Source organism: Otolemur garnettii, unplaced genomic scaffold (genome assembly GCF_000181295.1).
Source record: "Otolemur garnettii isolate 467f Iridium unplaced genomic scaffold, OtoGar3 scaffold00124, whole genome shotgun sequence".
NCBI lineage: Eukaryota > Metazoa > Chordata > Mammalia > Primates > Galagidae > Otolemur > Otolemur garnettii.
This window is the reverse complement of record NW_003852519.1, coordinates 1,049,340-1,057,562: the sequence shown is the minus strand read 5'-3', so window position 1 is coordinate 1,057,562 and position 8,223 is coordinate 1,049,340. Positions and strand designations below refer to the sequence as shown.

The 8,223-nt window shown below is 44.3% G+C and overlaps 1 protein-coding gene across 2 annotated transcripts in view; it reads left to right on the top strand.

Annotated features, from left to right (window-relative positions):
- MANSC1 (MANSC domain containing 1) overlaps positions 1-8,223 on the top strand; it is a 28,670-nt gene that overhangs the window by 6,497 nt on the left and 13,950 nt on the right. Inside the window, exon 1 of one of the 2 annotated variants that reach the window (XM_012810078.2) lies at positions 3,132-3,319. The exons of the other annotated variant lie outside the window; for it this stretch is intronic. The gene's annotated coding sequence lies outside the window, so the exon portion shown is untranslated. Of the gene's footprint in view, positions 1-3,131; positions 3,320-8,223 lie in introns of those variants that run through there. 2 annotated transcript variants of the gene reach the window in all.

Sequence of the window (8,223 nt, the reverse complement as noted above, 5' to 3'; positions counted from 1 at the left end):
CTACTTTTTTTTTTTTTTTGCAGTTTTTGGCCGGGGCCAGGTTTGAACCCGCCACCTCCAGTATATGGGGCCTGTGCCCTACTCCTTTCAGCCACAGTCACCACCCCCGGCTATTTTTTTGTTGCAGCTTGGCTGGGCCAGGTTTGAACCCACCACTATTGGTATATGGGGCCAGCACCCTACTCACTGAGCCACAGGTGCCACCCTATTTTTCTATTTTTAGTAGATCTGGGGTCTCACTCTTGCTCAGGCTGGTTTCGAATTCCTGAGCTCAAGCAGTCCACCCGCCCTACGCCTCCCAGAGTGCTAGGATTACAGGTGTGAGCCCCTGCACCTGGCTTTTACTCATTACTTTTATCAGTGTCTTTCATTTTCTATTATAACTGAACAAGTGATGTATGACTTCAGTGAAGACAGGTTCACCATATCAAAACACTGAATCTGAAGTTGCTTATGATGGAAAGATTGACATAATGCCTAGCATAGACTACTCCATGGAAAGGGATTCCAAAAAATGTGACCGCTTTACACCCTAAATCTTGAAGTGAATCATCTGCAAAGATGAAATGCACTTGCACTTGCATCAGCCCCTTGCTGCATCAGCAAAATCACTCCTCTGGGAGATTACCCTGGAGTTTACTTTTCTTGGGTAACACTTTGAAACCAAGCTTTGGCAACATTATTACCATTCAAGAGTAGGTCATCCTTTAGACACAGTGAGTAGAATTAATTTCACACAATAGATTACTATTCACAAGCATTCTCTGTTGCCATATTCCTCCTATCGCTATTGGTTAAAACTAGGGTGTAGCTGTTGGCTATAAGGTCTAGGCTGATAACCTGCAACTTTATCAGATTGGAAAGCTCCTTTACACCCACCAAGGTGAAAATATTGTCAAAGGTTAGAACACTTGGCAAATTGAGTGCTAGTGGTTTAGTAACATTGCATTTCTTTGTGTGTATATGTAGGTGTGTGTTGGGGGGGGGGATGAGCAGTGATTTAGAAATACTTCTACAACTTAATGTCCTATGTAGTTCTTTTCTATTCATTCAGTCAACAAATGTATTTATTTATTTATTTATTTATTTTTGGAGACAGAGTCTCACTCTGTGCCCTGGATAGAGTGCCGGGGCGTCCTAGCGCCCAAGAACCTCTAACTCTTTGGCTCGAGCAATCCCCTTGCCTCAGCCCCCAAGTAGCTGGGACTATAGGTGCCCACAGCTAAAGCTGGATTAGTTTTTGTATTTTTTTTTTTTTGGTTGCAGCCATCATTGTTGTTTGGCGGACCTGGGCTGGATTCGAACCTGCCACCCTAGGTGTATGTGGCTGGCGCCCCAGCCACTTGAGCCACAGGCACCGAGCCTAGTTTTTGTATTTTTAATAGAGATGGGAATCTTCCCGTTTAGGCTAGCCGGGTTTCCCTTTTGTTCAGACTGGTCTTAAATGCCTGAGCTTAGGCAATTCACCCTCCTTGGCCTCCCAGAGTGCTAGGATTACAGGTATGAACCATTATGCCCAGCCTAGGGATATAATTTTAATAACTATAATAGACACCATTGTTTTCATCCTTATTATTCATACCTATAAACAATAAATCTTGCAGAAAGCCAAATACCTTCCTAGGTGCTTTACTTGCACTTAATACATGTTTAATTCAAGAATTGCCAACTCTAACTAAGGGCCCTACATCCTCCAATTAACGAAATAGGATTCTCTCTGGGCAGCACCTGTAGCGGGTAGGGTGCCGGCCACATACAACTAGGGTGTATGAGGCTGATGGGTTCAAACCGGGCCCAGATAGGCTAAAACAACAATGACAACTGCAACAACAACAACAACAATAACAAAAAATAGCCAGGCGTTGTGGTGGGCTCCTGTAGTCCCAGCTACCTGGGAGGCTGAGGCAAGAGACTTGCTTAAGCCCAAGAGTTTAAGGTTGCTGTGAGCTGCAACACCACAGCACTCTACTCAGGGTGACAGTTTGAGACTCTGTCTCAAAATAATAATAATAGGATTCTCGTAACTACGCCCCACATTGGAGACAGAGTCTCACTTTGTCGCCATGGGTAGAGTGCCATGACATCAAAGCTCACGGCAACCTTAAACTCTTGGGCTCAAGTGATTCTCTAGCCTCAGCCTCCCAAGCAGCTGGGACTACAGGCACCTGCCACAACGCCTGTCTATTTTATTTATTTATTTATTTATTTATTTAGAGACAGAGCCTCAAGCTGTTGCCCTGGGTAGAGTGGGGTGGCATCATGGGTCACAGGAACCTCCAACTCCTTGGCTTAAGTGATTCTCTTGCCTCGGCCTCCCAGGTAGCTGGGACTACAGGCGCCCGCCACAACGCCTGGCTATTTTTGGGTTATAGTTGTCATTGTTTGGCAGGCCCGGGCCACATTTGAATCCACCAGCTCTGGTGTATGTGGCTGGCGCCGTAGCCGCTTGAGCTACCGGCGCCAGCCAACGCCCGTCTATTTTTAGAGACGGGGGTCTCGGGTATGCTCAGGCTGGTCTGTAACTCCTGACCTCACAGTATCCACCCGCCTGGGCCTCCCAGATAGAATGTACTCTTTTTTTTTTTTTTTTTTTTGAGTCAGAGTCTCACTTTATCGCCCTCGGTAGAATGCTGTGATGTCCTAGCTCACAGCAACCTCCAGCTCCTGAGCTAAGGCGATTCTCTTGCCTCAGTCTCCCGAGTAGCTGGGACTACTAGAATGTACTCTTGAACATCAAAAATACCGCTCTCAGTGGTTACCTCTAGGGTGGAGGACTAGGAGGCCAGAACACAGGGAGTAGACTTTTCACTGTAAGCAGTTGGGTACAGCTGACTTTTCCTCCACGTGTGTTTGCGCGGGATCGGGCTTCCCAGGCACCAGCGCTCAGCTGCAGAGCCTTGAGGCTGCCAGCTGGGTGGCACCCACGCCCCCTGCCGCGCGCTCAGCCCGGGGTCCGCCGGGTGGGGCGGCAAGGGGACGCGGGCTCTCTCGGGGATTCAACACTGGCTCCCAGTACTTCGAGGCTCCGCGGGGAGGAGATCGAGGCTCTCACTCGGTGCCCGGGGGACCGAGCTGGATGTTGTTGGGAAGCAGCTCCGGGTTGCAGGGCAGGAATGTGCCCTTCCCCCGCAGCAAACTTTCAGTCGCTGTAACGGAAGCAGGAACTTGCTAACCACAAACCAGTCCGGCGGGTGCGGGAGCTGCTGAGCATCCCTTGCTATCCTCGCCTAGAACCGAGGGCGGATTCGCTGGTCCTTCCCGCGAGCGCAACGGAGCTGTCCTCGCACCCGGAGACGCTCTGGGGTCCTCTCGCCACCAGGTAAAGGCGTCTCCACCCTTTCCCCGTCGCCACCTGCGGCGAGAGCGGCTCCGTTCCTTAACAGGGGCCGAGGCTGCTCCACCCATGTCAGAGAACCCAAAGGACCAGGCTGGGGAGAATAAGGGCTGACCAGGATCTTTGTGTCGCTGCAGTTTTACAAAGGGAACCTCCAAGGAGGCTCAGAGCACCTGCCATAAATGGCACTGCCTCTGTATTGTCATCAGGGGAGGCAGAAGAATTAATCAGTGAGCAACATAACGTTTCCTCAAAGGAAGGGAAAATCTTCCATTTTTTATTGTATGGTTTGTTTTCTGTAGTCATTATTGAACCTGCTAATTGTCTAATACCCTAGGGTGTGTGTACGTCCGGTTATAGACGTCTTGATAGATTATAGTATGCCATGAGTAAAATGATTTCCAATATTTGAAATAGTTACATACGAGTGAGTTTTAGTGACTGCATTAAGCAGGCGGTAAAACTCAGGTGGGTCCTCTCCCACCTCTCTCCTTTTCCATCTGTCTGTCAATAGATTCAACTTTGGGCCCTTAAGGCCTGAATGATAATGGACTAGAAGATGTCATTAACCTGATTGTGGAGTCCTCAGTACTTTGCTGTCCAGGGATATAAAAATGCTGCATACTGAAAACACAGCACCTACCCCCTCTGCTGGCTTTGTTTAGGTTTCTTTGGGAGAGCTTGAAAGAAGACTACATCAGACTCCATTCAAAGTAAAGTATTGGCCTGGATTTCCTCTTTTGTGTTCCTAAGACGGGAAAAGAGGCTTGCAGAAGGTGTTAGCATAGTAAGAAACTTGTGCCAGGATTCTTAATCTGGGCAGTCCATGATACCCGACGTGTCCTTAAGTAGAATTCAGGAAGTCTGTGAACTTGGATGGAAAATTTGTTATGTATTTCACTAACATCTATCTGAAATGTAGCATTTCCTTTAAGAGGAATGTAGGAAAATCCACAGTAACATTAGCAGTAGCGGATTTGCCACCAGCAGAAATCACAGATATTTCATATCATGTTACTTATTGCAAATATCTTGAAATGTTATTTATACTCAACACTGAAAGGTTCCTGACCCAAGGATAAAACCATTCCAAGATGGGAGACGAAAGGAAAACGGAGATCTAATTCATGCAGTTAAAGTGGCCTTTATTCCACCTACAGTGCAGATGGGGTGAGATTCCTGACCAGGGAGAAAATCTACACGTGGGCTGTGGCCGACAAGGATTTATAGGGTTAGGGCAGTCGGGATAGGTGGCATTCCTGTTTCCTGGGAGGGCCATGAACTTGACCCTTCGTGAGCAGGCCTTGAACTTGACCCTCTCTTGACCCTTGGGGCAAGTTTATTTGGGCAGGTACACCTGATCTATCAAACACGACTTCAGAATTATGGCAGGTATTAGATACAGCTAATTAAGACAGGCTAATAAAGAAGCACATATTGCGTGGCGCCTGTGGCTCAAAGGAGTAGGGTGCCAGCCTCATATGCCGGAGGTGGTGGGTCCAAACCCAGCCCTGGCTGAAAACTGCAAAAAAAAAAAAAGAAGAAACACATATTATATTACACAACTTTTTAAAAATCTTGACTAAAAATGAACATGGAGAAAGGGGGTAGCAAAAAAAATTTTTTAAGTGAAAATGGTGATAATAGTGGGACCTATCTCATTAGGTCCTTGAAAGGAATAAATGACACTATGCATAAAGTGCTTAGCATAGAAACTGGCATGTGAGAAACAGTAAACGTTACCACTGCACTGTATACGGAAGTTACAAAGGACAGGCAGGTATTAGACTGGTGTTCCATTACCATATAGTGATTTTGTTTTGCTTTTTACTTTTTTTGTTTTTGTTTTGTTGCTTTTTACTAACTAAAGTCCATACTTTGCATAGGGTTCACTCTGAGTGTTTGATAGTTCTATGGGTTTTGACAAATGTACAGTAACGTGTGTTGACCACTGCAGTATTATACAGCTACAGAATGGGTTCACTGCCCTGAAAATCCCCTGTGCTCTACCTGTTCATCCCTCTCCCCTCTTCTCCTGGTAACTACTGGTTTTTTACCGCCCCTGGTTTTGCTTTTCTAGAATGTCATATAGTTGGAATCATACATGTTCAACTTCTTTCACTTAGAAATAGGCATTGAGGGGCGGCGCCTGTGGCTCAAGGAGTAGGGCGCCGGCCTCATATGCCGGAGGTGGTGGGTTCAAACTCAGCCCTGGCCAAAAACCGCAAAAAAAAAAAAAGAAATAGGCATTGAGATTCCCCTATGTCTTTTTCATGGCTTGATAGTTCATTTCTTTTTATGGCTGAACACTGTTCCACTGTATTGTATATCTCCTTTTGTTCATTCACTTATTGAGGGACATCTTGGTTGTTTTTCATTTTTGGCAATTACGAATAAAGCTACTATAAACATTCTTGTGCAAATAAATGTTTGTGTGGACATAAGTTTTCAACTAATTTGGGTAAATATATAGGAGGACAGCTGCTGAATTATATGTTAAGACTATATTGAGCTTTGACTGGGTGCCTGTAGTTCAGTGGTTAGGGCGCTGGCTACATCTCTGGGGCTGGTGGGCTTGAACCCGGCCCAGGGCCTGCTAAACAAACAAAAATAATAGCCAGGCGTTGTGGTGGGTGCCTATAGTCCCAGCTGCTGGGAGGCTGAGGCAAGAGAATTGCTTGAGCCCAAGAGTTTGAGGTTGCTGTGAGCTATGACATTACAGCATTCTATCCTGGGCAACAACGTGAGACTGTCTCAATTAAAAAAAAAAAAGAGAGTATATTTAGCTTTGTAAGAAACTGCCAAACTTCTTCCAAAGTAGCTATAACATTTTGCACCAGCAATGAGTGAGAGCTCCTATGGCTCCATATCCTTGTCAGCATTCGGTGTTGTCAGCTCTTTAGGTTTTAGTCATTATAATAAGTGTTTAGTGGTATCTCATTGTTTGAATTTGCAAATCCTTGGAGACATATGATATTTGGCACCTTTCCACACTTATCTGTCATCTGGGTATCTTCCCTGGCAAAGTGTCTGTTCAGATCTTTTGCCTATCTTGTGAGGGCTTTTTTTATTGTTGAATTTTAAGAGTTTGTATATTTTGGATACCAGTCATTTATCAGATGTTGTTGTACAAATGTTTCCTCCAAGTCTGGCTTTTCATTCTCAGTGTCTTTTATAGAGCAGAAATTGTTTTGTTTTGTTTATTTCTGAGACGGGGTCTAGCTCTGTCACCCAAACTGGAGTACAGTGGTATCATTATTGTTTACTGCAACCTCATGCTTCTGGGCTTAAACAGTCCTCTTGCCCCAGCCTCCCAAATAGCTGAGACTACAGGTGCATGCCATCATGCCCAGCTAAGTTTTCTATTTGTTGGAGAGATGGGATCTGGCTATGTTGTATAGTATGGCCTCAAGTGATCCTCTTGCCTCAGTCTCCCAAAGTGCTAGGGTAATAAATGTGAGCCACTGCACCCATTCTCAGAGCAGAAGTTTTTTATTTTAATTAAGTTCAACATCATTTTTTTCTTTCATGGACTGTGCTTTTGGTGTTGTATTTAAAAACTCAGTGGCTAGGGTGCTGGCCACATCAAGGCTGGCAGGTTCAAACCTGGCGTGGGCCTGCTAAAAACAACAATGACAACTACAACAAAAACATAGGTGCATGGCGTTGTGGCAGGCGCCTGTAGTCCGAGCTACTTGGGAGGCTGAGGCAAGAGAATCACTTAAGCCCAAGAGTTTGAGGTTGCTGTGAGCTGTGACACCACGGCACTCTTCCCAGGGGGACATAGTGAAACTCTGTCTCGAAAATAAATAAATAAGTAAATAAAAATAAAAACTCATCACCTAAATCTAAGGTCCCCCCAATTTTCCCCTATATTATCTTCTAAGAGTTTTATAGTTTTGTGTCTTACATTTAGGTCTGTGATCCATTTGGGGTTTATATTTGTGAAAGGTGTAACATCTGTGTCTGGATTTATTTTCTTGCATGTGGATGTCCAGTTTCTCCAGCATCATTTTTGAAGAAATTGTCCTTTCTCCACTGAATTTCCCTTGCTTCTTTGTCAAAGATCAGTTGGCTATATTTGCGTGGGTCTGTTTCTGCGCTTTCTCTTCCTCTCCATTGATTTATTTGTCTATTTTGCCACTTCCTTGCTTTTCTGATTACTGTAGTTTTATAGTACATAGTGAAGTCAGGTGGTGTCAGTCCTCCAAATTCATTATTACATTGATTATTCTAGGTCTTTTTGCATTTCCACATAAACTTTAAAATCAGTTTGTTGATGTCCACAAAATAATTTGAACAGCTGCCCCTTGGTTTTCCCTCAACGGAGCCACAATATTCTCCCTTTTGATTGGCTAATTCCTGGAATTAGATTATTATAGTTTCTTACCCCTGGTTCGATATTTAAGGAGAGGCAGCAACAAAAAGGCTGCCTCAGTTCTCTCTTTAGAAAATGAAGAAAATAATCGCTTTTTTGGCAGGGCTGTCCTAAGGATTAAAAAGGGTAATATATGTAAGTTGCTTAGAACAGAACCTACCATCCAGTAGACGATTTAAAATGCTAATTGTTATTACCAAGAAAGGAAATATGTTCAAATTTGTTATCACTACTTCATCAATAACTAGAAATTTGTATCTTCTCTCCTCCTGGTTAGAAGAAGCAAGAAGAGAATGGATTCTAGAACTCAGAGGCAGGCCTGCTGTTTGTATACCTCTTCCTTCCTAGGCACTGTCAGCTTTTAAGCATTGATCAGACAGGATACATAGTCATGCTTATTAATTTTTTGCCAAGTTTTTAATGAAAGGTTGTCTCGAGTCTACTAAAGATGAAACAAATAGAAAAATATTTTATGTCTGTCTTTCTCTAAACCATATGTAGATTCTTTTCA